At 39.3% G+C, this 26513-nt stretch overlaps 1 protein-coding gene across 2 annotated transcripts in view; it reads right to left on the bottom strand.

Moving 5' to 3' along the window:
• The window catches only part of LOC133612793 (zinc finger protein 536-like), a 117548-nt gene that overhangs the window by 75802 nt on the left and 15233 nt on the right, over positions 1-26513 (bottom strand). The window lies entirely within an intron of this gene.

Here is a 26513-nt window from a genome sequence, read left to right as displayed (position 1 = left end):
ATGTACACAAAACTACACTGTTAAAAAGAAAGAACACTGGGCAGCATGACTGAACTCAAATATTGATCATCAATCTATGCAACCATGCCGACCTCATCTAATCACATCTGACAGGAACAAAGAGGAATGTGAAACTTGTATAACTTCCGATTATATTCCTTCAAATCAAAAGAGCAGGTGTGTGTATTTAGAGCCAGGCTCAAGGATAACAGTAATGCGGACTGTTATTGCAGCAACCCCTATTAACGTTGTTACAAGACATGCAATGTGCCAAAGAATGAATCCTGCCCCCAAATCAATAATATCGATCAAACTTAAGTCCAGCTGGTTTTTGTCATGAAATCGCGGCATGGCTGCTGCATTTATGATGGCTTTAATAGGCAATTCACAGATGCTCTCCCACCCGTCTGCTCATGTCCTGCAAAAAGAGTGCAAACCCCCCCACCATTCACTGTTTGACAGACGCTCCAAAATCCGCTTGCAAACTCATGAATGCTGCCCCTATATTTGTATCTGTACATGATATCTGCTCTGAGCTTAAATCAATATGCAGCCCTGACCAAATCAAATCTGACAGAGAAAGATATGAGCGATAATTCATCTTTCCAAAAGTGGTCCTCACATGATTAACTAAGAACCATAGCTTAGAATCTACGGAATTGTAGGAATGTGTGTGTGCATGTGTGTGTGTATAGGAGCAGCGTGCCGAGCCATCAGGTGTTTTCCGTCTGTCAGTGTGCATTAGGCTCCTTTTGGAGCAGATTCACGGAGTGCTTGAACGCTATTAAACATCATTTCGCAGCAGCACCTCTCAGGCATGGCGGCGCATTGACGAACAAGGAGCAGGTGCGATTACATGCGAGGCAATAAAGGAAAAGAAATGTAACACAAATTTAAACCAGCTCTGGGAGCTGCACAATCCAGATTACTTTAGTTCTAACCATATCAAAAAATTGCTGCATTTATTTTTACTGCTGTCAGCCAAAGGAATCTGTGAGCTATTTAATCAACAAGCAAGTGGAGTGTAATCTTTTAACTTTGTTGCTGCGGTATATTGTCAGCTAGGACGGATGGACGGTATTGTAAATCTATAGCGAGGTGACACCACTAAAGCGCATGAATAAAATTTATAGATCAGAAGTGCATATTTCTTTTTTAAGAGCAGATGCAAGGCATTAATAATTTGCTTGGTTGGTGGAGCAGAACCCAACATGCACCACAAACAGCTTCTGTAAACGGCAGAATGCAAATGATGCGTGGAAATTAAAGCTTTATGAAGAAAAGCAATTATTTTTTTTTTAAGACAAATAGTCAGCGAGGGAAAATCATGCTGAAGTCAATCACGTCAGTATGTGACTCCATGACAAAATCTGGCAATCATCAGTCTGTGAAGCGGTGTCATAGTGGCAAAAAATGCACTGCATGGGCAAATTTAGTGCACATGATCATTACACCTACAGGAAATTAACGTTTAATTAATACATATTAATTCAAATATGGAGTATACATTACTGTCTCCATCGTATTTGAGTTATTTCCCTGGTTCCTTGTTAAAATACAATCAAAAGCACATTTGTGTTCGTCAAATACACCTCCATAGTGTACTTGTACAGTATGAACTGCAATTTTCTGTTAACTAAATACACACAAATAAGGCAAAAACAACAGACTATTGTATGTCAAGTTGTTTATGTATTGCTTTAGCATATCACAATGACTGCTGTGAAAGCGGTCAATCTAATAAATAAAATATTTTATACTGCAGCGTCAATGGGAGGGATGCGAGCTTCCCAGCATGCCTTGTGACTCTTGTATAGATGGATGCTAAAGTTATTGTTCCCTCGCCACTATGCGGTTCCGGTCTCAGTGCAAGGCAGATTTTAAAGTACGAGTACTTTGTAATTGGAGTACCCATTTAAGTTTCATGTTTAAAATTACATAGAATTTTTGGGAAGTGTTTGTTAAAGCTGTGTGGAGGACTCATGAAGACTTTTAGAGCTCTATACTCCCTTGTGCTTAAATGTGTGTCTGCTCAGCATTCTCACCCTTGACTTAAGTCAGTGTGTGCCTTCATCCGGGATGCGCGCTTTGGGTGGAGCAAGTCTTAAATGTTGGTGTACCCTGTCAAATCTGGCCTTCCGTGTACGTCGGATTGATTTAAAGGGGAATTACACTTTTTTGGGAATCATTCACAATCGTAATATGAGGCAAGCACACATATTTTTCTTTTTTTATGCATTCTAATTAGTAAATAAAAGCAAGCAAAAGGCAGCTAATAATGGGGGTAATGGAATTTGCTCTGTCCCGCCTATATAGCGTTCTAAATAACATCCCAAATCATCCATCATCTTTTTATATACGCACTGTAAGTATATATGTAATGTACTAAAAGGCACATTCATAATAGCATGTAATATTTACGTAATTTTAAGCATTACGGCAGCACAATAATTTCACAGGCGCATCACGTTCTCTATTTCCTTCAACAATAACAAGAACTACTAATCATGACAGACTTGATGAGAGTCAACAACGACTACTTTTAGGACAAGTGATGATCCAGAACCCCATATTTTTGAGCCTGAATACAATGAGGATGAGCTAAGCAGCAAAAATGCAAACTACAAACACAATAAAACAATCACTCACTGATGGGATGTTTATATCTTCTTGTTAAGATGAATAATTAATCATAATCCTTACGTAGGTTAAAAAAAAAAAAAGTGCAAGCACACTAGCGTCTTTTCGTGTTTCCGGGTCTAAGCTGAATGTCAAAGTTGACCAACTTCTCGATTTTTAGCCAGAACTTTCTACTATGCAAGTGTGATGCATGATTTATAATCTAGAATTATTAGCCTTTTCAAATTTAAAGTGTCATCTTTTTCATGGATTTCAATGACATTCACAAGTGTTAGTAAAACTCCATGTTTCATGAACTTCACACAATCATGAACAAAAGGCCTCACAGCAAAGTCTGCGGGTTGCTGACCCAACCCGCGGCTCTTTAGTGCCGCCCTAGTGGCTCCCTGGTGCATTTTTCAAAACAAATTGACAATGGAAAAAGATGGGGGGAAAATAATTTGTTCGTTTTAGTATGTTTTTTGTTGACAAACATGACACAAACCTTCCCAATTGTTAGAAAGCCCACTGTTTAATATGTTTGTGTCAGAACTACACTTGATGTGAGTATTTGGTGAACATTGTTTTGTGCTACTAATTTCGGCGGTTCTTGAACTCACCATAGTGTGGACTGTGACACAACAGTTTGTTTACATGTAAAGTCTTCCACTCCTTTGTCTCATTTTGTCCACCAAACTTTTTATACTGTGCGTGAATGCACAAAAGTGAGTTTTGTTGATGTTATTGACTTGTTGGAGTGCTAATCAGGCATATTTGGTCAGTGCATGACTGCAAGCTAATCAATGCTAACATGCTATTGAGGCTAGCTGTATGTACATATTGCATCATTATACCTCATTTGTAGGTATATTTGAGCTTTACTTTTACATTTTACCTTTACATTTATCCTCTTTGTATATACTTTAGTTTTGCATATCTCATGACGCATTATCTGCATGTAATATTGGCTGCATTTCAGATAGTTGTTTGTGAGCCATGTTGTTCCAGACCACAGCAAACATTACCCAGCTTGCCAAAGATTGTAATAAATTCATTAGAAGAAGACAGCGTGCCGTTTCCTTTAACTTGGACACACACATCTATACCTTTTGGCCATTAAAAGTCAGTCATTTCCAGGAGTTATCTCACCTTCTGAGTAGCCTCTGATTTACTAATGGTTTCTAATGTTGTAAAAATGTGTAGAATAAATATTACATTTCAACATTTCTGTCAACAAAGATTTGCTTCAGCCTGCAACAAATAGTCATTTTGATAGTAGGCTAATATAGCTAATATAGACACTTACATCATGTGTTGCCTTCATTATAAGACTTATATACGGCTTTTCATTTTTTGCGGCTCCAGACAGATTTTTTTTTTTTTGTATTTTTGGTCTAATATGGCTCTTTCAACGTTTTGGGTTGCCGACCCAAAGGCACGCTTATTATTATTAAGGCAGACTTTGCCGTGAAGCCTTTTGTTCATGATTGTGTGAAGTTCATGAAACATGGAGTTTTACTAACACTTATGAATGTCATTGAAATCCATGAAAAAGATGACACTTTAAATTTGAAAAGGCTAATAATTCTAGATTATAAATCATGCATCACACTTGCATAGTAAAAAGTTCTGGCTATAAATCGAGATGTTGGTCAACTTTGACATTCAGCTTAGACCCGGAAACACGAAAAGACGCTAGTGTGCTTGCACTTTTTTTTTTTAACCTGCGTGAGGATTATGATTAATTATTCATCTTAACAAGAAGATATAAACATCACATCAGTGAGTGATTGTTTTATTATGTTCGTAGTTTGCATTTTTGCTGCTTAGCTCATCTTCATTGTATTCAAGCTCAAAAATATGGGGTTCTGGATCATCATTTGTCCCAAAGTAGTTATTGTTGACTCTCATCAAGTCTGTCATGATTAGTAGTTCTTGTTATTGTTGAAGAAAATAGAGAACCTGATGCGCCTGTGAAATTATTGTGCTGCTGTAATGCTTAAAATTACGTAAATATTACATGTTATTATGAATGTGCCTTTTAGTACGTTACATATATACTTACAGTGCGTATATAAAAAGATGATGGATGATTTGGGATGTTATTTAGAGCGCTATATAGGCGGGACAGAGCGAATACCATTACCCCCATTATTAGCTGCCTTTTGCTTGCTTTTATTTACTAATTAGAATGCATTAAAAAAAAGAAAAATGTGTGCTTGCCTCATATAACAATTGTGAATGATTCCCAAAAAAGTGTAATTCCCCTTTAAATCAATCCGACGGCCTAAGTAAAGGCTTCTTTCTCAAGCAAAGCTGAAGTCAATCAATCAAATCAAATTGTATGTATATAGCCCTGAATCACGAGTGCTTCAAAGGGCTTCACAAACTGATCTAAACACACATTGGGGCAAGAAAAAACAAGAACAAAAAAAAAACCCAGATGGGGAAAAAGAAGAAACCTTGAGAAGGGATCGTATATGTCGTCACCACCAAGCCCCATGTACATTTATTGAACTGTTAAATGAATATTGTTAAATTATTTTATTTTTTTCTTGCGTGGCTCAAGGTTGTCACAAAACAATAATTCAAAAATGCAATCATAAAATGAACGACAAGAAGCTGAAAGGTCAATTGATTTACAGATAATGTTGTGTTGGGTGTATTCTGTATATACATGTAATACAATTAAATTGTGCAAAATAGTTTCCCTATCATGGGACTAATAGAGGAACCTTCTTCCCATATAATTTGGGGCACAGGTGCTATACGTGTTGATGCTGCAGACTCGTTGCAATGACTACTACTGGAGTAAAAACGAAAAAAACTCCCCTTGTCTGCCTTCCCTGTCAGTACGTAACAACTGTTTCATCAAGAATTAAAAAGACAACTCATATGCTGGCTGCCATACATCATACCCCCTAGCTCTTACACACACAGCCAACCACACTGTGGACTGTCCTGTCAGGGTGCTGAGGGCAGTGGTAACGCAGCTGCCCAGTCTGACCCGGACAAAAGATAGCACCCATATACTTTCTGACAAGCAGATTAATGGAAGCCTATAGGAGCTTCTCTGTAGGACCCCCCAAAAGCCTGACAGAGATAGAATAGTCTAACCAGCGCCATTCATTACTGCAGGAGCACAGAAAGAGCACACACAGCACTGACAAACTAGCTCCTTGTGAGTAATAGCTAAAGAACTCATAAAAGAATGCACACACATTTGTTGCGGACGCAATGAAGTGATGCTTTTGCCACTATCAAAAATTGTATGTGGACCTTTAGCGTCATAAAGTACATACTGTTACTTGAGAGTCCAATTGTAAAACGCAAACTTCATAATCAGTCACCCTCTGTTTGCGTAGGCTTTTTTGTGATCGGCTCGGCCTGACTGATTTCACGGCAGTTCTTTCATAAAGTTGCCATGTTTTGAGTTTGGGTTTTTTTCAATAACTTTGCATCAGCTTGTGATTTTTCAAATTACTAAGTTAGTTAGTCAGCAACATAACTTATATGCGGATTTTAATAAAACTATCAGGAAATGTCTGAAATGTGCTTTGATTGAGGTTTTTTTCCTGGTCTCAAACTGAGCACCCCCACCTCCCACCAGGAGTTTAGTTTGGGATTTGCTTTTTGTCTACTACTTTTCCCCCATGTTTACCATTTTTCCTACTTTTTTTTACCGTGCGCCGCACATGTGACAACTCGATCAGTGTTCCCGTTCTGTCCACCCTGGAACTGCATGGGTTTGTACTGAAAATTTAATTTTGTAAATGCAGTGACGATAAAGTTCCATCCAAATGAGATAAGAAACAAGTGATTGAATTTTGTGAGTGTCGGGATCATTTCTAGCGCATTACCTTAAGGTTACGTTACATGGATGAACATCTCTGTGTGTATGCTGGTGTTCTCGCCTCCACCCACAGAGACAAAGCGAATGATGACTGACAAGAGGGTTCACTCCCTTTTGTTTATTCCACTAAAGAACCACTTGGCCCAAGTGCTGATACTGATGCGAAGAGTGAACCCTCGTGCAGCCTGTTCGGAAGAGACAGGAAAACAAATCAAACACGCACAGACATGGCAAAGTTATTCATCCTTCGATTAAAAACCTCCACCGGGAGGTTATGTGTTTCGTGCTAGGGTTTGTTTGTTTGTTTGTTTGTTTGTTATCAAGCAACATAGCTCAAAAAGTAATTGGCGGGTGTTGATGGAACTCTCAGGAAATATCAGAAATGGGAAAAGGAACAAGTGATTTTTGGCCTGCCTGAGGCCGGCGCTCTCTCAGTGTTTTTAGTGTTTTGTGCAAGAATAACCTCCCTGATTCAGTCCTTGTTTCCGTTCTGCCCGGGGTTCAAAACTGGGTCGGCCTAATGAGAATCGAGAGGGCTAGGCATTGAGCTAACCTAATACAAGTACCTGGGAGTCCACTTGAACAGCAGACTGGACTGGAAGGACAACAGCAAAGCTGTATACAAGAAGGGCATGAGTAGAGTATTTTTCCTGAGGAAGCTTCAATGTGTGCATCGAGCTGTTGGAGATCTTTTTTCAGTCTGCTGTGGCCAGTGCCCTGTACTTTGCAGTGGTTTATTGGGGGAGCAGCACCAGCAAAAGGGACTTATAAACCGGATTGACAAACTGATCCAGAAAGCCGGCCAAACTATTGGTACACGGTTGGAGGCGATTGTGTCAGTGAGGGACAGGAGGATACTGGAAAAACTGCTCGCCATCATGGACAATCCTGCCGCCCCACTCCACCAGACAATTGAGGGACAGCAGAGCTCATACTCCAACAGACTCCTTCAGCTTTGTTCCCACAGTGTTCGATTCAAGAACTCCTTCATTCCGCACTCCATCCAGCTGTATAATCACTAGCCATACAGCAATAGATGATATCGGTCTATTACCTTACCGCTTCTATGTTAGCTACCTCTCTTTGTTTATTTAACATATCACATATATGTTATATTTTATATTGCTACTTTGGTAAATGTTTAGTCTACTTAATACCTGCATTATCATTTCCATCATGAATTGGTGAATTGATTAACGTGGACCCTGACTTAAACAAGTTGAAAAACTTATTCGGGTGTTACCATTTAGTGGTCAATTGTACGGAATATGTACTGTACTGTGCAATCTACTAATAAAAGTTTCAATCAATCAATCAATCATCCTTACCCTTTCCATCCTTTGTAACTGAGCTACTGTGTGGAACAATTTCCAATAAAGTTTGTCTAAGTCTAAGTCTAAGTCTAAGTCTTATGGTCTTAGTTAGGGAGTGAGGTTTACCAACGTACACACTGACAGAGCCACGCTGGCTGGCTTCCGTTACACAAGTTAAACCCCAAAGAGTACAACATTTCTTACATCTTCTGATAGTATATGGTAATGTTATTTCTTCCCTTTTCTTCCTCTATTATATCCCTTTGTTCCAGGTGCCATCCTCAGACGTTTCCTCTTTAAAAATTGCTGGTTAATGACAGTTAGCTTGTCTTGGTAGCCTCTAGCAGCTATCGTAACACAAGTATTTGTCTTGCACACGACAAAATGTAAGCTATTTTGTACTCATGATGAAGAACTGTAGCTTCAAAATCTCTTAAATGATATCAAAACCTATGGTATAGTGAGAGCAGAGCTTTTCACTTTGACATGTCTTCCTTTCGCAAGAAGTGACTTAAGTCCTCGGCTTTGAGACTTGTCTTGGTGAGTTACATATGCTGGCATTTTTTTACACAAAGGCATGCAAGTATTGCGAAACTAACACCTCCAAAGGTTACCTTATTGTCTACTCGGTTGTCCATAAATTGCAGACATTCTTTTTGTATGTTTTTCATGTGAAAAAGTGTGCTTCCGTCAATTACTTTTGTTTATGTTTCAACACATTGCGTGTAGTTTGAGAACATTGGGGAACTGTTGAGCGCAATTTGTAGCAGAAATTTCTAGTCCTAAATGTTACAATAAGAGATTGTACTAAGAGATTATACTAATAAGAGATTATAATCTTACATAAGAGATTAAACAAGGAAATTAAGGGCATGGATGGGATATGAAGAGACACATTTAATTGGTTAGACCAGGGGTTTTAAACAGCCCACGGGCCATTTGCGATAAAGAGGCTTATACTTTTTGGCCCTCTCCTTAACTTCATAGTTGAGTGTTCTAATGGCATTCAATCGATCGCAACTGGACTGTTTAGTTTGTTTTAGAAGACGTTTCGCCTCTCATCCAAGTAGGCTTAATCAGTTGAAGCTCATAGACTTTGATTGGTCAGATCTAGTCTTAGACTTAGACTGGGCAGATCTAGTCTAGCGGCTGGTGCCAAAACCCCAAATATTTATACTCCAACACAGGACAAGGGTGCCTGGGCAAGGATGGTTTCGCCCTGTCGTAGTGAGAAAAACAACTGTTGAGATGCAAACGAGCAATCCTACTGTCAATGCCAATGACAGTCGTTGAAGGGGAACCTGCTAGACTAGATTTGACCAATCTAAGTCTAAGGCTAGATATCATCTAGCCTAGAGCATGAACAGATGAAGCCTACTTGGACGAGAGGCGAAACGTCTTCTAAGACAAACCAAGCAGTCCAGTTGCAATCAATTGAATGCCCTGAGAATACAATGACCTGAATGAGTGGGAACATCCACAGACATATGTGTACAGCTCCACTAATGGACATTGGAGTGTTACTTTCAAAGGCAAAATTAAAGTATTGCTAGAAACATAATTTTATATGGGACTTTATTGTATTATATGTATAGTACATGTTCCAAAAAGAAAAAAAGCATAAAACACAGTATATTTAAATATACTAAATGTAAAAAAGGGAATAAATATTCAAAATAATCTAGTTTAGTTACGCCATCATGAGCGCAACACAAGGTTGTAAAAGTTTCAACTACAATTCTAAATAAGATGTCAAAAGCAAACTGAAATCAAATACACACAGCTTAAAGATTGATCAATACCTATTCAAATTTAGTAATACATAAATATGATGATTTATCAAAATATAAAAGAAATATACCTGAACAGAACGCTCATGAAAGTTACACCAAAAAGTAACGCTATGAATTGCGTTTTTCCAAGTTTTTGGGGCATTTTTATGCTATTTCCAAGCATCTCCTTTTTATTATCGTTGATTTTAAAATGGTCAAACTAATGCATATTATATATGCATGCCCTAGTAAACAAAAAAAAAGTCATATTTATTTTGATTGTTACATTTTGAAGTACATTTGTGCAGGTGGGTGCGAATGTACCCATTACCAGAGCTGTACACACAGTGAAGTGTAGTTGCGACCCACGCACCCTGGGCAGCTAACAGCTGAATATATTATAGCATCTTTAAATCCCACTCGAAAGTACTACCAGGGAGGTAATCTTAAAACTCAAGATTCAATTCGATTCTGATTCTTGCGGTGACAATTTGATTTAAACTCTATTCTCGATTCAACACGATTAAAGGTTCAAAGCGATTCTTGAAATATATTCATTTGTATATATATTATCATTAAACTTTTTTTTAAATAGGTATAGGTTACAAAAGCTGCTATTGGCTGCTGATGTAAGGCGTAAGCGCATAGATGGCCTAAAAAAAGGTATTTCCTTCAATTTATTCTTGAAAATTTCAGATGCGGATGTAAGCGAGCAGAAGTGTTACAGACCGTCTTTCGGGAAAATCAACAGTGTCAGAATATCAACATTTGACATTAAATTTTACACTTGTCTTACACAATGACTTAAGACCTATTGTCACTATTGCTGGGTTGCATGACGTCACATCCGTTTTTCTTTTTCGCAGCTTAATTGACATGATGGTCAAGCAAATTAAGCGCATCAATAAAGCAAGTGAGAGTGAGTGTAGAATTTGAGCAGAAAATGCTGTATTGCTGTTCTGTTCTTGGGTGTTCCAGTCATTGAAATAGAGAGATAGGAAAGAGCGTTCAGCGAGTCCCGAAAGAAGTGGTTCAAAAAGGTAATAAAATCAGGGAAAAAGCAAAAGTGTGTAGAAAGAAATGGCTCTTAAAAATATCACTTTCATCATCTTATGGAATGCAATCGGACCATTCTTGTGTCTGCAGCGATCACTTTGTAAATGTCATGTTTTGTTTAGTTATGTTTTGCTTGGGGCTTCACGGTGGCAGAGGGGTTAGTGCATCTACCTCACAATACGAAGGTCCTGAGTAGTCTTGGGTTCAATCCCGGGCTCGGGATCTTTCTGTGTGGAGTTTGCATGTTCTCCCGTGACTGCGTGGGTTCCCTCCGGGTACTCCGGCTTCCTCCCACCTCCAAAGACATGCACCTGGGGATAGGTTGATTGGCAACACTAAATTGGCCCTAGTGTGTGAATGTGAGTGTGAATGTTGTCTCTCTATCTGTGTTGGCCCTGCGATGAAGTGGCGACTTGTCCAGGGTGTACCCCGCCTTCCGCCCGATTGTAGCTGAGATAGGCTCCAGCGCCCCCCGCGACCCCAAAGGGAATAAGCGGTAGAAAATGGATGGATGGATGGATGTTTTGCTTGGTATTTGGACACTTTTTAGTTACTGTTTTCCCTCCCTTGCTTTGTCACCATAGCAACCATTAGTTTTCACCTTCATGTCACGCACCTGTCTCACGTTTTCACATTTTGAGTCACGCACCTGCTGTCACTAATCATGTCACTATTATTTAAGCTTCCAGGCTGTCTTTCTGGCGACATCACTCTGCTTCATGCCATGTTTACGGTTTCATGCTCACTTCACGCTGCTTGTTTCATAGTTCCATGCCAAGTAGGTTTTTGTTTTTTGTTCATAGTTTCATCCTTTGCACCACGCCAAAGTCTAAGTCTTGACAGATGTCGCCAGCAAGACAGCCTGGCAACTGGAAGCTTAAATAATAGTGACATGATTAGTGACAGCAGGTGCGTGACTCCAAATGTGAAAATGTGAGACAGGTGCGTGACATGAGGATGTGAACCAGGTGAAATTAATGGTTGCTATGGTGACAAAGCAAGGGAGTGAAAACAGTAACTAAAAAGTGTCCAAAAACCAAGCAAAACATAACTAAACAAAACATGATCACAGACATGACATTTACAAAGTGATCGCTGCAGACACAAGAATGGTCCGATTGTATTCCATAAGATGATGAAAGTGATATTTTTAAAAGCCATTTCATTCGACGCACTTTTGCTTTTTCCCTGATTTTATTACCTTTTTGAACCACTTTTTTTGGGACTCGCTGAAAGCTCTTTCCTATCTCTCTATTTCAATGACTGGAACACCCAAGAACAGAACAGCAATACAGCATTTTCTGCTCAAATTCTACACTCACTCTAACTTCCTTACTGATGCGCTTAATTTGCTTGACCATCATGTCAATTAAGCTGCGAAGAAGAAAAACGGACGTGACGTCATGCAACCCAGCAATAGTGAAAACATGATCACAGACATGACAGTAAAATGTTTGTTTGAACATTCGATTTGTTTCAGAAACTTTCTGTGATGCAATCAAGTTTATTCTCTACTAAATTAGTAGTGTTTGAGAGCAGAACTAAACGTAAAGAATGGATAAGAGATCTCATTAGATTGTGTTCTTTTGTGGTTGCTATGCCTAAATATAACTAGGAAGACCTGGTTGTGCAAATAAACTAACGTCGTGTTAAGTCCTAGTAATAAATATTGTGATTTTTGGTCTAATCCACAGTATTTTTGTTGTCAATTTTCACAACAGAAACTAAAAGCTTAGTTGTTGTTGTGGAGAAAAGCCAAGTGCTTTATTTGACACGGACAACCACTTTATAGTGTATTTGATGCTATTTGTTAGAATCAAGAAAATATCCTTAATAGTATAGATAAACGAGATGAATAAATCTATTGTAAGCCCAACAACATATACTGAATCTTAATATTGCTAGCAAACACTGCTGAACAATAGAGACATCTATAGCTAAATAATGAGACAAAATGTGAACTTCCCACCATAAAAACAACTGCAGACATAAATTGTAGATGAGACTAATATTTGTAGCAAAAATCAACTGCAAACAAAGTATCCTTTTTCTCATTAGTGTCAGGATCAGAGCAGCACAACACTCATTATGTCAATCAAATACGTTTTTTTGCAATGCACGAATAAGTTCAACCTCCAGATGTAAAGGTATGACATGCCTCCAATCTTTTCTTCTCGAAATCTGTGTGAGTGTCAAATGAAGTAAGGTTGTAGCGAGCAGTAACCTCTTAGTGATGATGAATGGTTAAAATATTTAAAAAAAGTATTTACTGCACTGATGCAGGTAAATAAACAGTAGCCTAATGGAACTTTAGACCAGTGGTTCTCAACCTTTTTTTCAGTGATGTACCCCCTGTGAACATTTTTTTAATTCAAGTACCCCCTAATCAGAGCAAAGCATTTTTGGTTGAAAAAAAGAGACACAGAAGTAAAATACAGCACTATGTCATCAGTTTCTGATTTATTAAATTGTATAACAGTGCAAAATATTGCTCATATGTAGTGGTCTTTCTTGAACTATTTGGAAAAAAAGATGTAAAAATAACTAAAAACTTGTTGAAAAATAAAGAAGTGATTCAATTATAAATAAAGATTTCTACACATAGAAATAATCATCAACTTAAAGTGCCCTCTTTGGGGATTGTAATAGAGATTCATCTGGATTCATGAACTTAATTCTAAACATTTCTTCATAAAAAAAAGAAATCTTTAACATCAATATTTATGGAACATGTCCACAAAAAAATCTAGCTGTCAACACTGAATATTGCATTGTTGCATTTCTTTTCACAGTTCTTTTTGACAGACATTTTAGTGAGAAACCTGAGCTTGTGCTTCACTGAGTTTATGAACTTACATTCATATTTTGTTGAAGTATTATTCAATAAATATATTTATAAAGGATTTTTGAATTGTTGCTACTTTTAGAATATTTTTAAAAAAATCTCACGGACCCCTTGGCATACCTTCAAGTACCCCCAGGGGTACGCGTACCCCCATTTGAGAACCACTGCTTTAGACCATTGCCTGAAACCCAGAAGTGACTTTAGGTCACGTGATTGCTACCCAGCAAAGGCTGCTGGTAGAAGTAGTTAACAAACTTAGTCACAAAATGGATTCAAATTTAGTCACTGGCTAAGAGGGGAGGAGTATATTTACAGCTAGAATTCACCAAGTCAAGTATTTCATATATATATACAGCATATATATATATATATATATATATATATATATATATATATATATATATATATATATATATATATATATATATATATATATATATATATATATATATTAGAGATGCGCGGTTTGCGGACACAACCGCGGAGTCCGCGGATTATCCGCGGATCGGGCGGATGAAATTAAAAAAACTAAGATTTTATCCGCTCGCGGGTCGGGTCGGGCGGATCAATTTTTTTTTTTTTTTTTTTTTTTTGCGGGTGGCAGTTAAACCAATTCGGAAATATATATACATAGTTAAATGTTGTTACCCACATACGAAAAACGAGCAGGCACCTGCTGCATATGCCACAACAGAAGAAAAAAAAAGAAGAGATGGACACTTTTACGGAGCGGAGAAGGGACGCCTCGCCGGGGTCCGGGACCGAGGCCCCTTCCCCCGAGAGGGCCCCACCGGGAGCCGTAGCTGAGGCGATCCGCGAGAAGGGCCCGACGCACGTCCAGGGTCACTACCGCGCCCACCGCACCGACACCCCGCCTCGTCCGCTTTCGCCGCGGCCGGCGTCACGCGCAGCAGGTAAGCAGCTTACCTGCCCGCCACCCCCGTGGCCGGGGGCTTGTAACATGGGTCACTCCGCGCGCTCCGCCCGCGCAGCTTACCTGCTTGCCACCCCTGTTGCCGGGGGCGCGTAACAGGGGTCACTCCGCGCGTAGTGCGCTCATGAAAGGGGTGGGGCTCACCCTGGTTGATATAGAGAGCAGGACGGTGGCCATGGAAGTTGGAACCCGCTAAGGAGTGTGTAACAACCCACCTGCCGAATCAACTAGCCCTGAAAATGGATGGCGCTGGAGCGTGGGCCCATATACCTGGCCGTCGCCGGCAGCGAGACGCGCTTGGAGGTGCGCTCAGCGCGGCTCCCATATGATTGCGCACTGGTGTGCGTCTGGGTCGTGACAGCGTGGCACGCCAATGTCTGTGCATTGGATCAGTCTCCTTTCTTTAACAGGCAAAAGCTTTATAACCTCACCATACCTGCCAACTTTTAAATCAGAAAAACCTAGTAGCCAGGGTCCAAGGGCCGCAGGCCCCGGTAGGTCCAGGACAAAGTCCTGGTGGAGGGTTCAGGGCTTCGCCCCCCGACGCAAAATGACTATTAGCATTCAGACAGGTTAAAATGTTGCTAAAACCATCACTTTTCTATCAGTCACAGTGACTTTTCAAAACAAAAATATTACAGCAAAAATCATATGGGTTGATTGACATGTTTATTCTGTAAGCTAACTTCAATAGTTTGAAATTATTTTGACAGTTAATGCCAGTTATCCTGTCAACCTTTCACAAGACTTCAATTTGTTAATTGAAAGTATAAATAGTATAAACACTTTTTACAGTATGTCGTGCTGTGAAATACAGCCGACAGGATTGCGCATGCATGGTGCAGGAGAACAAAGGACTTCTTTCATTTAAGGTTTGTGATAAACCATCAAACTCATTCGTTAAAAGGACTCTATAGTAATATAAAGCGAATTTTTCTGGACATTATCATGCAAGAAAAGTTTATTTTTGGGATCGCGATCACCGCGTAATGATTTTTAAAGGTTGCATTACATTATTAACTGTCCCATGTGATCAGCCAGTGCGATTGGAAGTCCATGCTCAATTATTGCCTCCGTAAATAAAACTTCGGCATTTATCACATCCAAAGAATCTGTTTGGGCGACGAAAAACGTTGAAAGTTTTCCACTTGTATCGCTAGCAACGGCATTAGACTTGTGTTTTTTTGTCCCAACGTGGTCTTTTACATCGCTAATTCCTCCGTGTCCGATCGAAAAATCTTGTCTGCACAAGGTGCAATTCGCGTAGTTTTCACCCTTTTTTTTAATTTTTTTATTAATATTAGATATATAACAACGGGCGGATGGTGGGCGGATGCAGTTCTGATCAAACGTTACATCGGGTGGATGGCGGATGGTTGACGACTTTCTGACGCGGTTGCGGATGAAATAATTGCCTATCCGCGCATCTCTAATATATATATATATATATATATATATATACATACATATATATATATATATATATATATATATATATATATATATATATATATATATATATATATATTTATTTATATAGATATATATATATATATACATATATATACTGTATATATATATATATATATATATATGATAATATATATATATATATATATATATATATATATATATATATATATATATATATATATATATATATATATATATAGCTAGAATTCACTGAAAGTGAAGTATTTTCATATATATATATATATATATATATATATATATATATATATATATATATATATATATATATATATATATATATATATATATATATCAAGAGGGACAGAGACAGCGCACAGTGCATGTGGATCACATGTTACCATGGCGAGAAAACATGGAGAGACTGGAATGTAATAGAGTGATCTATGTTTGTCTGTTGCCATCTCCTGGTGAATGTTGGCTATAGCGTACTGGGGTTACTTTTTGGTTGGCCAACGATTTACGTGGTGTTGCGCACCTGACGTCAAGTGTGTGAGTCTGTTCTGAAGTCTACAGTAAAGAGACGTACTTCATCCCCTCGCCTGTTTATTGCCTCCAACTCAATATATTACAACAACATTGCTCCATGCAGACCCTCGCTGGAGGGGGCGTGGCCTCCAGGTCCGCCTGAATTTCGGGAGATTTTCGGGAGAAAATGTGTCCCGAGAGGTTTTCGGGAGAGGCGCTGAATTTCGGGAGTCTCTCGGAAAATCCGGGAGGGTTGGCAAGTATGGCAGGGAGGTAATGGGTCCCATTTTTATAGTCTTTGGTATGACTCGGCCGGGGTTTGAACTCATGACCTACCGATCTCAGGGCGGACACTCTAACCAGTAGGCCACTGAGTAGGTCAGACAGTCGACTTGCGCATTTGAGCACTGCCTAGTAACACTAGATTGCATTAGATTGCAGAAAATGACGATTGTTGGTCAAAATGTGCGGGAAAGTTGCAGGGACCGGACAGTTATAATAATGCTCTGTGTAATTTGAGGAGATAAATTGAGTTGGCCTGAATTGCTGCAATAATAACGAAATCCTGAGGCATCTGAGTAATGCTGATTGAGTAAGATGAGTAAGCCTGTTATGTAGGACAAATAAGACAAGACATTAAGCCTGTCAAGTGCAAAAATCGACCAAAAGAACTGAACATAATGATTCATTTTAGAAGCGACCAGCTGCATTTATGTTTTGAAAGTGTTTAATTTCCTGAAGGTAACTGTTATGAATGACTGAGACAAAGTGAGCCATGCATGGTGTCCTAACCTTGCTACAGCGTGTCAAATATAAATGTTGCATTCATGAGCTTCCTGGGATGCTTGCAATAGTGCTCACATAAAGTAATACAAACACTGTCTCCTTAATACTCCCTCATCAAACACAGTGTCTCTGTGCATGCAAGGACACACACACTCACACATGCAGTCTCTCTCTCTCACACACACACACACACACACACTCGAGCATGTGTACATAGAATGTATTTTAAATCACTCATGTGTAAACAGTTGCTGGTGTTTGCACAAGCCACCTGTTCTTCCTGGACACAAACAAAGCTTTTGGCGTAAGATTGGCTGTGTTAACAGTTCGGCGTGCGTAGGGGATGCCTTGCGCAAGACAAGCCAATCCACATGGTGCGGGCCTGCATCAGATGGTCGGGCCCCTGCAGGACGGCTGCCAAATCCGGCAGAACTCGCACAGAAATGAAAAGAATGGATCTTTTAAGGGTCGGCGACGACACACTGACACGGTTTGTGCCACTTCCTGTCCCGCAGGGCAGGAAAAGCCTCTCTAAACTCCCGACTGCATTTCATTTTGACGCAGCGAGTGCTTTTTCAATGCATTCGCATGATGTCAGCGGCGTTTTAATATTCGCAAAGCGGCACCGAGATGGCGAAAATGGAGGAAACTGGAGATGTGTCGACTTTCACTTGCCAAAGCACTCGGAGGCACTAAAACAAAAGACATTAAACGAGTCATCACAAAACCACAGCAGGAGTCGGGTAATGCCACTTACAGTATCTCATTAAGCTATGGCATCTACAGGAAAAAAAATGACAAACAAAGAATATAATCCAAGGCACATTAACTGGGCTGATAATTCAATGAGCCCTCATTTGGCAGCCATCTTGCTTTCGTGATGGTCTCTTTTTTGCAACACACACACACATATAAATGCATATTCTTTCTCTCCAATCCACCCTCTCTCTCTTTTTGAAAAACAACAAAACATCCACCATTAGACAACGGGGTACCGACGTAATTAGAAAATGACTTCCTTTGCAATCCTAGCTAAGTAGTTTATACACTGTAATTACAGGGACAAAATCATCTTTTCATCATTTCTCTGATTGAGCTCATCAACCCAGTGGGATCCCAGGACTGTGCTCAGGCAACATCTGGGCTAAGAGAATTAGCCCCCGAGTTGAGAAGTGCAACCTACGTCGGACAACAACTGCGGGGCCGCATCAAGAGGTGTAACAGTACACTTATTCTGATTTTTTCATTGTGGAGCCTTCGGTTTGGTATGGCTGCTTACTGATTTAACACGTCAGGAAAAGGAAGTGGACGTTTGGCGATGCAATGCACCAACACAAGCCTAAAAGCGGACGAAAATGCAAGGCATTCGGTGTGGAAGAGGAGATCAGAAACATTAGTTCAAGGAGAATCCAGATCTTCTTCCATCGTCAAATACTCTGAGGATGTAACAATATACAATTTCATATAGGAATTATTGTGTGATGACCAGAATCATCGCAATTATCATTTTTAGCACGGTATTGCTGAATGTGTCAGGTTCTGTTGGTCTTGACCCTCAAGAATAGTGCAACATACAGTTTAATACAGGAAACACAAAACAGGAAACAATCATCGAGCCCTGACTGGAGGGCGAGGCAGGCATAAATATCAGCCTGATTGGCAACTGCACTGCAAAATTTGAAATCTAAGTAAGATTAAATATCTCAAATAAGGGTGATATTTGCTTATTTTCTGTCTGATAAGATAATTCTTCTCAGTAAGCAGATTTCATGTTAGAGTCTTTTACTTGTTTTAAGTGTTTTGGTCCTAAATGATCTCAGTAAGATATTACAGCTTGTTGCTGAGATTTTATGACCTATATTGAGTAAAACATGCTTGAAACTAGAATATCAGCTGATGCAAAGCTGTGTCATCAACACTCACAAGTATAAAACTACTTTTTTTAAGTAATAATTTCTTACTTATGCTTGGATAACTCTGCTCCCCAATTGCTCTGCAAGGCAATTACAAGACTGCAAAGTGGTACCAGATCTACCACCCGAGCAATGTCAAAAGGCAACTGTTGTGTTCAATTTCGTAGGACATCTTTTGCCCAAACTGCCTTTTCAATAAAAGGACCACAACTATGGAACTCTTTACCGGACACTTTGAAAAGTATACCTGCACTTGTCACTTTCAAAAAACAAACAAAATTATGGCTAGTTGAGCAACAATCGTGTTCCCATGTTTAATTGTTACTAATTTTTACTAATTGTTTTTTATCTAGTCTGCATTTTGTCTGTTATTATTATTATTGGCTTTTAACTCTAGTTTGCACTTTGTTTATATTATTACTATTATCATTATTATCGACTCATTCTATTTTTTATTTTCCTATTTTAATGATGTTGGATCTGTGTTGTTGTTGTTGTTGGGGACAAGTGTTGTACATTAGCTTTGGCTACAAACACTATGATGCATAAATTGGATAACTGTATCAGATGTTTTTGTATCTGTTCCTATTTCAAATAAACCTCTATAATAATAATACTTCAAGCATGAAAAAAAAATCATGATTTTGACGCAATTTTGTCTCATAATCAAAACGAATGACAGCCAAGTGGACTTTGCTGTTTTATTTTCAATGAAACAATAGAAAATACGTACTCATATAGAAGTACAGTTGTTAGTAGTGAGAATATACTTATTTTAAGGTATTTTTGGGTTCATTGAGGTTAGCTAATTTTACTTGTTTTGGACAAACCAAATTTTTTTGTTCTATTGGCAAATAATTTTGCTTAGTTCAGATAAAATATCCCTAATTTTATTTTATTTTTTTAAATTGTTTTTGACCACTGACTTTTTGCAGTGTGCAACCAGGTGTGCCAAGCTGCCAATCAGGGAGAGGTGAGGGAAACGAGCGCTCAGGGAGACATGCAGGAAGTGGAACTAAAATAAGAGCGCTGACAGGAAATAAACACAAACTAAGGCAGCGGTTCTCAAAGTGGGGGGCGCGGAGGCATGACTGGGTAGGCACGAGTGACGAGTTCAAATTGGGTTTTTTTGTTGGTTTTTTTTTAAATTATTTTTTTATACAAATACATATGTCATTTCATTTAAAGGCCGACTGAAATGCGATTTTCTTATTTAAACGGGGATAGCAGGTCCATTCTATGTGTCATACTTGATCATTTCGTGATATTGCCATATTTTTGCTGAAAGGAATTAGTAAAGAACATCCACAATAAAGTTCGCAACTTTTGGTCGCTGATAAAAAAGCCTTGCCTGTACCGGAAGTAGCAGACGATATGTGCGTGACGTCACAGGTTGTGGAGCTCCTCACATCTGCACATTGTTTACAATCATGGCCACCAGCAGCGAGAGCGATTCGGACCGAGAAAGCGACGATTTCCCCATTAATTTGAGCGAGGATGAAAGATTTGTGGATGAGGAAAGTGAGAGTGAAGGACTAGAGGGCAGTGGGAGCGATTCAGAAAGGGAAGATGCTGTGAGAGGCGGGTGGGATCTGATATTCAGCTGGGAATGACTAAAACAGTAAATAAACACAAGATATATATACACTCTATTAGCCACAACACAACCAGGCTTATATTTAATATGCCACAAATTAATCCCGCATTACAAACACCTCCACCCTCCCGTCCATATAACCCGCCAATACAATTCAAACACCTGCACAACACACTCAATCCCACAGCCCAAAGTACCGTTCACCTCCCCAAAGTTCATACAGCACATATATTTCCCCAAAGTCCCCAAAGTTACGTACGTGACATGCACATAGCGGTACGCACGTACGGGCAAGCGATCAAATGTTTGGAAGCCGCAGCTGCGTACTCACGGTACCGCTTCTGCGTATCCAACTCAAAGTCCTCCTGGTAAGAGTCTCTGTTGTCCCAGTTCTCCACAGGCCAATGGTAAAGCTTGACTGTCATCTTTCGGGAATGTAAACAATGAAACACCGGCTGTGTTTGAGTTGCTGCAGCCGGCCGCAATACACCGCTTCCCACCTACAGCTTTCTACTTTACTGTCTCCATTGTTAAATCAAACAAATTGCAAAAGATTCACCAACACAGATGTCCAGAATACTGTGGAATTTTGCGATGAAAACAGACAACTTAATAGCTGGCCACCATGCTGTCCCAAAATGTCCTCTACAATCGGTGACGTCACGTGCAGGCGTCATCATACCGAAACGTTTTCAGCAGGATATTTCGGCGCGAAATGTAAAATTGCACTTTAGTAAGCTAACCCGGCCTTATTGGCATGTGTTGCAATGTTAAGATTTCATCATTGATATATAAACTATCAGACTGCGTGGTCGGTAATAGTGGGTTTCAGTAGGCCTTTAAAAACCCAGACAAGCATCAAATAAACATACTATAAAAAGAGGAATAAATAATGTCTCTTACGGCGCAACACCATCTCTATGCCGACGTAATAAACAAATCGCGTTGTCCCGCTCACCCACCGCGAGTCACGCCCACCGCAAGCAGAAGACACAAACCGCGCTGAATATCAGAAAGTAGCTGGCTACCCTAATTTCAATCAATCAAGCAATCAATGTTTATTTATATAGCCCTAAATCACAAGTGTCTCAAAGGGCTGCACAAGCCACAACGACATCCTCGGTATAGCCCACATAAGGGCAAGGAAAAACTCACCCCAGTGGGACGTCGATGTGAATGACTATGAGAAACCTTGGAGAGGACCGCATATGTGGATAACCCCCCCCCTCTAGGGAGACCGAATGCAATGGATGTCGAGTGGGTCTAACATAATATTGTGAGAGTCCAGTCCATAGTGGATCCAGCATAACAGTAAGAGTTCAGTCCACAGTGGGGTCAGCAGGAAATCATCCCGAGCGGAGACGGGTCAGCAGCGCAGAGATGTTCCCAACCGATATACAGGCGAGCGGTCCACCCCGGGTCCCGACCCCGGACAGCCAGCACCCCATCCATGGCCACCGGATCTGTGTGTCTCCCCTTCCACAAGGGATAGGGGGGAGCAGAGGAGAAAAGAAAAGAAACGGCAGATCAACTGGTCTAAAAAAAGGGGGGCTATTCAAAGGCTAGAGTATACAAATGAGTTTTGAGATGGGACTTAAATGTTTCTACTGAGGTAGCATCTCTAACTGTTACCGGGAGGCATTCCATAGTACTGGAGCCCGAATAGAAAACGCTCTACAGCCCGCAGACTTTTTTTGGGCTCTGGGAATCACTAATAAGCCGGAGTTCTTTGAACGCAGATTTCTTGCCAAGTGTCAATTTGACACTTGGAGAATGGAGGAAAGTTTGACAGGGACGGAAAGGAAGACAAGTGATGATTTGGGACAAAACACAAGTCAAGAAAATATGACTACGCCTATCTCGTGATGGGCTTCACAGCGAATGTAGTGGGAGGTGAGGAGAGGCCCCTGTGTGTTTTATGTCTGAAAACGCTGGCAGCTGACAGTATCTTTTTACCAAATGGCTGCATTTTCTTTCATTTTTTTGCACAAATTGTAAAGTGAGTTCAATACTTTAAGATGTTTTATCTTTTTGAAAAAGACATATTTATGTTATGTCAATAAATCTAAACTTTTGTGACTTTTGTTGGTGTGAGGGGGGGGCCCAAATTTTTTTTTTCATCTGAAGGGGGACCTGACAGAAAAAGTTTGAGAACCACTGAACTAATAAAACATAACAAGAAGTGAATGTGACAGATCGTCACAGGAAGTGCTAAACAAAACAACTTATATGCACACACTAAAACTTTTTTTTTAAATGTAATAAAATAAATACAAACAATACAATTTCTGGGCAAATAAACGAAAATCAGACTGAGTGTGGCGAAAAACGGGAATAAGTAGCTCTCTGATTAGTGCCCAGGAGCAGGTGAGCGTCCCGAACACTAATCAGAGGCAGGTGAAAACAATCTGCAGTCATGGCAACTAAAAACACAAATCCAGGTGTGCTCAAAACAGGAATTGAGGGAGTCAAAAACTAAACAAACATGATCCGGGCAGCGGATCATGACATCGATAAATCCAAAACAAAGGAAGTTGACCGGATCGATAAAATGAAGAAGGAAGTCGCTACTGCTACTGCAAAATAAAATAAAAGTAAAAACACCATAAAAAATAAAAATAAAAACACCATAAAAGTGAGTGTTTTTACGTGAAAATAAATTAAAGTAATATATTGTATGAATGCATATATATATATATAGTGTAATATATTTGGGGGAGTTCCAATATTTTTATGACTGTTAAGTAGAGGCAACACAGACATCAACGTGGATCTACGTTAGCTTTATATTTTAACTAACTGATGTAAACAACTTACGCAATGTACATGTCAGCAAATATGGGACAGCATATACAGTACGTCAATTCCGGTCCTTCAACAATCGCAATTTTTTCAGAATCAAAGTATAAATATATATATCTTCAAAAATGACATATAGCCTATTATTTGCGCACTATTGACTAGTCCTGAAGGAGGGGTGTCGACAAAGATCTAGGCAGAAGCAACACCTTGTGGCGAGAAGTGAAGAGAACTGCAGGGGACCGAAAGAGGTGGAAGCAAATCGGGGAGACCCTCTGGTCTAGAAAGAGCAAAGAGGATTATTCCATTGATTAATTGAATGATTAGTGCTGCACCGTAAATTCAGTCGCCGAAAAAATACTTTTCTTACCAAAACCGGATGTTGTGATGACGTATCCGCTTAAGCTGACGGGCTTTGTCTTTCCCCGCGCACACGAATGACATAGCTCACCCAAAAGTCACATTCAGGACGCATGTCCGTTTAGACTGAAGTCATATTTGAAAAGATCAGATTCTACTCGGATTCGGACTACCTCCTGTCGACTACGTTTACACTGAATAATCAGATTTTTTCCAGCTGACTGTTTACACTGCAAGTACAATTTGATCTTTATCAGATTCCAGGATAAACACAAACAGGCCCCAATGTGGCCCCAATGTCACTCGCATGCGCAGCTCGATAAAGAGTAAACAAAATAAATTGACCGGATTCTGTAAATGAACACAGAAGTCGCTAAATTAAAAAAAAAGTCACCAAATGAGTGTTTTTACGTGAAAATAAATTAAAGTAATATAATATAATATATATATATACATATATATATATATATATATATATATATATATATATATATATATATATATATATATATATATATATATATCAGTGTTTCCCACACATTCATTTATTTGTGGCGGCCCAACAACGAAAGAATTACGTCCGCCACAAATGGATTTTTCGGCTTTTGACTCGCTCGACCGCTCATAAAAGCAATGGGACTCTGTCTGTGAATGTACCTTGTAGTTACAACTCCGGTGCAGTAGGTGGCGGTAGCCTACTATGCATTGTAACTCCGCCAATAGCACTTAATTCACCTGGTGGGCCAGAAGAAGAAGAAGAAGAAGACGGCGGAGTAAAAGAACGGACCGACCGGATCAAAATACGAGGGTAATATAGGTTGTAGGTAGATAAGTTATAGCTGCATCGCTCGCGGCCCGTCATATATTTAACGTTAATCCGCGATTTCACCGAGCGTTTCACTCACGGTGAGCAGGCTGACGCTGCTTCATTAACACCGCCGCTGTTGTCACGTCACGTGTTACCATACCGACGAGCTAACGTGTCCAGGTTATAACCCTGTTGTCAATAAACACACGTGGAGACGGTGCTTCAGATACTGCATTAATAATGAAGCTAAATTGTCCACTGTCCACTGCAGCATGTGAATGCAATGAAAATAATAAAATCTGAACCAACCAGCTGTTAAAATGTTGTCCAGGTTAATGTTTTGGCCATTAAAGGCCCTTCATTTCAAGATTTCAACTGTGATCGGGCTTTAAACAGGTGGCTGACCTGTTCAGATTGGTGTAACTCAGGGGTGCTCACACTTTTTCTGCAGGCGAGCTACTTTTCAATTGATCAAGTCGTGGGGCTCTACCTCATTCATATGTATAATTTATATTTACTTATTTATGAAATATATGTTTTTGTTAACAAGTTAAAGGTGTTTAATGATAATGCAAGCATGCTTAACACATATAGTTAATATTGTTAATCAATTAAAGGTGTTTAATGATAATACAAGTATGTTTAATACATATAGTTAATATTGTTAACAAGTTAAAGGTGTTTAAAGATAATACAAGCATGTTTAACACATATTGTTAATAAATTAAAGGTGTTTAATGATAATACAAGTATGTTTAATACATATAGTTAATATTGTTAACAAGTTAAAGGTGTTTAATGACAATACAAGCATGTTTAACACATATAGTTAATATTGTTAACAAGTTAAAGGTGTTTAAAGATAATACAAGCATGTTTAACACATAGTTAATATTGTTAACAAGTTAAAGGTGTTTAAAAATAATACAAGCATGTTTAACACATATAGATTCCTTTCTTTCATGAAGACAAGAATATAAGTTGGTGTATTACCTGATTGTGATGACTTGCATTGATAGGAATCAGACAGTGGTGCTGATAACGTCCGCATTTTCGAATGGAGGAGAAAAAAAGTCCTCCTTTCTGTCCAATACCACATGAAAGTGGTTGGTTTTTGGCATCTTATTTGTCCAGCTTCTGTACTCCTTTGTATACACTTTACAAGAAATACATTGTCGGCAAACTCCGTAGCTTGCTAGCTTGTGCACGCCAGCTTTCTGAGACTCTTATTTTGTTAGCGCAACTGTGCAGTCGGTCTTTGGAGTTTTGACGACAGGTACGGCGCCAGAGTCTGTTGAAATAAAGTGTTTATCGCCTTCCTGTCGGTAATTTTAATGAGCTAAATATGTACATAAAGTGTTGTACTTATATTCCAACTCCGCGTTCTTCTTGGTCATCGCCGCTGCCGCCGTCACCCCCCGCCCCCCAACCACACCACCACAAATAGATGCCTGTCCTGTGGGAAACACTGTATATATATATATATATATATATATTGTAATAAAATTGGGAGGGTTCTAATATTTTTATGGCTGTTAAGTAGAGGAAGCACGGACATCAGCGTGGATCTACCTTAGCCCTATTTTTCAACTCACTTATGTAAACGACTTACGACATTACCTTTACGTAACAGATAAGCAAATCAATCCCGGTCCTTTAACAATTGCTATTTCTTTAGTATCAAAATATATATTAAAATATTACATATAGCCTATAATTTGCGCACTATTGACATGTGATGCACCGAAAATTTGCCCGCTAAAAAAGTACTTTGCTCACCTAGAGATGTCCGATAATGGCTTTTTGGCCGATATCTGATATTCCGATATTGTCCAAATCTTAATTAGTCCGATATCAACCGATACCGATATATACAGTCGTGGAATTAACACATTAGTA

This window comes from Nerophis lumbriciformis, linkage group LG10, assembly GCF_033978685.3.
Source record: "Nerophis lumbriciformis linkage group LG10, RoL_Nlum_v2.1, whole genome shotgun sequence".
NCBI classification, from domain to species: domain Eukaryota; kingdom Metazoa; phylum Chordata; class Actinopteri; order Syngnathiformes; family Syngnathidae; genus Nerophis; species Nerophis lumbriciformis.
This window is presented reverse-complemented; position numbering and strand designations above follow the sequence as displayed.